Source organism: Oratosquilla oratoria, chromosome 30 (genome assembly GCF_046742065.1).
Source record: "Oratosquilla oratoria isolate Oo_2021 chromosome 30, ASM4674206v1, whole genome shotgun sequence".
NCBI classification, from domain to species: Eukaryota; Metazoa; Arthropoda; class Malacostraca; order Stomatopoda; family Squillidae; genus Oratosquilla; species Oratosquilla oratoria.
In genome coordinates, this window is record NC_134806.1 from 48,956,010 (window position 1) to 48,961,009 (window position 5,000).

At 34.5% G+C, this 5,000-nt stretch overlaps 1 protein-coding gene across 8 annotated transcripts in view; it reads right to left on the bottom strand.

Moving 5' to 3' along the window:
- Nucleotides 1–5,000, bottom strand: part of LOC143041178 (high affinity cGMP-specific 3',5'-cyclic phosphodiesterase 9A-like) — a 467,704-nt gene that overhangs the window by 120,136 nt on the left and 342,568 nt on the right. For all 8 annotated transcript variants that reach the window (XM_076213009.1, XM_076213007.1, XM_076213006.1 and 5 more), the window contains one exon: nt 3,136–3,216. The gene's annotated coding sequence lies outside the window, so the exon portion shown is untranslated. The remainder of the gene's footprint in view (nt 1–3,135; nt 3,217–5,000) is intronic.

Genomic DNA, 5,000 nt, shown 5'->3' on the forward strand with positions numbered 1-5,000 from the left:
CCTGCAGTATTAATGAACTAATAGCATTGGATGATGAAATGATAATAAGGGAACAAAGAAGAAACCAGACTTGAGAAAAAGTAGCCCATAATTTGATGAACCCAAGAGGTATTCCTACAAAACTACCAAAGGGGTATAGGATAGAGGAATTTAATTTAAGCAATGGACTTTTGTATAGAAAACCAGTCGTAAGTGGGAAGGATATTTCTAGGGGCCAAGTGGATCAGTTGGGTATTCACAATCTCTTGTACCAGAGGTATTAAAATTATTTCATGATTGTGATTATAGTTCTAATCCAGGAAAATATATAGCTTATAGACAAGCACAATTTAAATACTTTTGACCAGGCATGAAGAGAGATATTTAATTACATATTGATAATTGCTTGAAATGTGCTGAAGTATAAGGAAATACACATTCGCCTGCTCCTATGCTATCATATCCCATACCAAAGAAACCTTGGGAAATAGTTCACTTAGATACATTAAAGTTACCTATGTCTAAAAATGGATATAAACATGTATTTGTTGTCATCAATTATCTTCCAAGATTTTGTATTTTACAACCCATACCCCAATAAGAGAGCTGAAACAATAGCTTCAGTAATATATGAACAAATCATCTGTAATTTCACTACTCCCAAGATCTTAGTTTCAGACAATGATACTGAATTTAATAACAAAATCTTGGAAGAACTATGTAAGTTATTTAAGATAAAAAAGAATTATATTCAAGCGAATCATTCTTAGAGCAACGGGATTGTAGAAAGATTAGATAAGAAAATTATCACTTGTTTTAGAGGTTTGATAAGCCCATATAGGCTACTTGGATTCCTTGAGTTAAATGTGCATTCAATAACCAAATCAATACAACTACAGGCGAAAATGCACACTATATTATCTATGGGAAAGATAAAATTCTCCCATATGAAATCTTAACTGCAGAACTGAAGCCAGTGTATAACATAGATAATTACAACTCAAATAGGATACATAAATTTCAAGCCATACACCGGAGATTTAGGGAACACATGAAAGATTATACATAAGAGATGTAGAAGCAGGAATATAAAACAGCGCACAAAATAGAATTGCAAATAGGAGATTTGGTCATGGCCAAAATGCATAGAATCAGTAATAAACTTTCACCCAGATACTCCGGTCCGTATAGAATAATTGGTTTTGCAGGTGGAAATAAATACAAGATCTTACACTTGGAAGCTAGGGAAGTGTCAGTTAGACATGTGGATGATTTAAAAAAGACTATGATAGAACTTGATAATGATGATATTCGTGACAATGAGGACTTTAAGACAACAAATCTTTCTGAGGAAGAAGAAAAACAAGATATCCACTCTATACATTCTACTAAGTAAACTTTGAGTTCTGAAGAGTATCAGAAATATGTTGATAATATTATGTATGATCTTAATATTAATACGACATATTTTTACAGATGAAGACTGGATTTATAATATTGATATGTATGGTGTATGCCTGGGATTTGAATCCTGTGCGGGCAGGAGAGTTAATCAGTCATGAAGGCCTGGAGTCTTGGCAATGTATAAAAGTAACGCCATTAAGTATTGTATGATAATGATTTTCTTTTTGTTCCATGAAGAATTGAAAAAATTCTTGTGAAGCTTCACTAGTTACAAGTATCTTTAATGAACTGCCACTACAATAAGATATTTGTAAACCAGATAACTCATAGTAGCATAGGAAGTTCACATTTCCTATTTTTCCCAAACAAAACCAGAGTACTTATTATACGTCCTGAATTAGGTCCTAGATTAAAATTAGTTGAAGGTCCTATCTCCCTTTCTGACAAATGTGAAATTCATGCTGGGACATTATTGCTAACACCCTTAATACGGTGCATATAACCGATAAAACACACATCACAGATATCAACATTACTTTACCAGAAAATTCACCACATTCAAAAGTAAGAAAGCAATATCCAGTGAGATTACGCATAAACAACTCTTATAATAACTATGATATTTTCTTAATTGTTCTTTTCCCCTCCTTAGCTGTTGCTGCCTTAACATCATTTATTGTAATCAGAAGGATGAAGACATCAAAAACTATTCGACACTTACCGGCATAAAATTGTAGTATGCCGGAGCCCTGTAAGAGGGTAGTAGAAAAGGGTTGGTCGGGACGACCAAGTGGTAGCTGCCGAGCCCTGTAAGAGGCTGGTAGAAAAGAGGGTAGAAAGAGGGATAGAAGACGGGTGTTACATTTCATGGTTTACGTTCATGAGACAATATAGCGAGCGAGTTGCCTAAGTCCGCCTTTCCGCCTTGTTTATAAATATTGATCGAGAGCTCGAGTATATTGCTGACATGACATTCCTTTGTAATCTAAATGAGAATTATGCAGAGACTCGATATTATTTTAAGTAAATAATATTACCATATAGACTTGTAACAAGGAATCGGATTGATGAAAGGGTGGAGGAGAAGAAAATTCAATTGGTTCACCATTGTAAGATCACAACCTTTGGGAAGGATCTTATACATCAAGTTAAAGACCATAGGACTAAAAAAATCACTACGTCACTACAAAGATCACGTAGGATCTTGCATATGTGCTCTCGGAAGAAAGATACAGAAGAAAAATAGAATTTAATTCTCTTAGACAGAATATTATACTCGGTTTGAAAAGGTATCTATAGAATTTTTTTTCTCAATGCCATACCAGCTAGTCCAATAACTTTTACCAACTTATTCAAAAGGTGTGATATAACCTTTGTGGAATGAATAATTTCAAGTTTGCGAGTTATAAATTTACGTAGATGTTCAATGTCTATTATTCATAATGTCGCCCATCCTCGAAAAATTAGAGCTAACTAAAAACTATGACATATAAAATTGCGGGAATTTGTGATAATAACTACGTAGCATAGGGAAAAACTGAAAATATTTTGATGACGTAAATTTCATAAAAAATTAAATGTAACTATCAATTTCTAAACAAATAAACATTTTTTAAAATAAACTAAAACGAAAGTATAAGCATAATTTCCTGATCTTGTCATTAGCTATAAAAGAATTCTATGATGAAAATAAACTAAAAACTGTCTTATAATTTTCATAAACTGAGTATATGATTTGCAAACTAAACTTACCTTATTTATCTTCGTTTTTCAGTGAGCGGCGATTACATCTCCAGAGAGACTTTATGCTTCAACATTATCCTCAGCATGATCCTGTTAAGAACGAGAACACAGTTAACTCTTTACTCGGCACAAATTACAAGCACATCTGAATAATTGTCTGGCGATGGCTATAAACATATCAATAGCCATACTACATAATGAAGGCTTAAATACGGATAGGCTTCTTCTATGGAAAGTTGGGAAGTTCCCATCTAAACAACATTGTCAGGTCACTTTGGGTCTGCTCACTTGTTTTAGGGGGTCCGTAAATTTGGCCAATAACAACAGAATATTTTTATTTGATTTTTGCTGAAAAATGCAAATGACGTTAATGAAGATGAATTACTGAAGATAAGTAAATGGATATAATAGATTAGAATAGCACAGTGAAATAGATAGATAGCTAAGAAAAAATAAAATAAAAACCTCAGTCATATAAATAGACCATGCTGTTTTTAACCCTTCTGTGAGCAGAGGGCGCTGTCATACCAGAATACAATAGTCTGTTAAATATCAGAAAAAATACAAAAAATTGTGTTGTTTGGTAAAACGTTAAAAAAAAAAAGAGAGAGAGAGAGAGAGAGATACTGACTCAAAGGTATTTTTGTGTTTGGAAGAAAAATCCAGTAGCATACCCTATAGATGGTTGATTCCAGTCTCACTTCGCACGACGCTACTTGGCCTAGTAGTCAAAACACAGGACGTAAGTGACGACTTTGGTCACGCCTTAGTGTTTCTCATTACAGAGTGAGAGACATTACTTGCTTCATTTCTTTTGTTCCTGACCAAACATACTCAAGTGTCTTGAAACTAAAATCAGCACCAGCTCTTACTTTCATTCTTGCGACAACCAGGCTATTTGACTTTCTTTTTTTGTACCATTCCATCGATTAACCCCTTCTGTACACGATGGTTCTTTTCCTTGCTTAGTACTATTTTACAATTTTACTCCGGCCTATTAGCAACTGCTAGGCATTTGAAAACAAAGAAACGTGCTATAGATATTGAAATTAATGAGGAGGTGAAGCGGAAAGTAGTGATAGAAAGTGGAACTGACAAATAGGATTGATCAAAGAATACAGGGTTGGGTTGGGGATCCAGAAATAATGCGTGAAGAAAGACTACCAAAAGAGTATGGAGAATAGAAATGGATGGATGGATGGATGGATGGAAGGGATGAAAGGGGTCATGTATGACAGGAAAATGTCTTTTGAGCAAGGAAGGAGAGGGCAATAGCTGAGAATAGTTGCATATGGATGATAAATCGACGTTGCCCGAATGGACGAGGGAGAGGGAGGGTATGTAATAAAGCGGTGAGGATAGACTACTTTCGGTCGTTAGGCCCTGCAAAAGAAGTGCTGTACCTCGCTGTATTGCTTCTGACCAACGCAGTAGGTCAGGGATAGCCCTTCACCCACAAGGAGATAAATTAAAGGGAAACAAATGGATATGGGATGGCTGAATGATGAGTGAATGCCTTACGTTTCTGTTTTCTTACATATATAGAATTCACATTTGAGAAGATTTAATGCTATCAACCATATTTCAGATAATTGTGCTTAATTGTTTGATATACTAATATTCGACAAACAGTCGTGTATCATCAGAAAATATATATATAATTCACTTCTCAATAGATTTTATTTGTATACAAAATAATTGATAGATATGTACGCACAAAATAGACAAGAAGCATTGAACTTAGGTTAGCAGGACCTGAATTTGTATGAGAAGTAGGTAGAACAGCCTTTACCAACGGTATAAGCTGGTTACTAAGCCTAACAAACATCGCTAACTGCATGTAACGATATTTGACACTATAGTATTCAATTGCA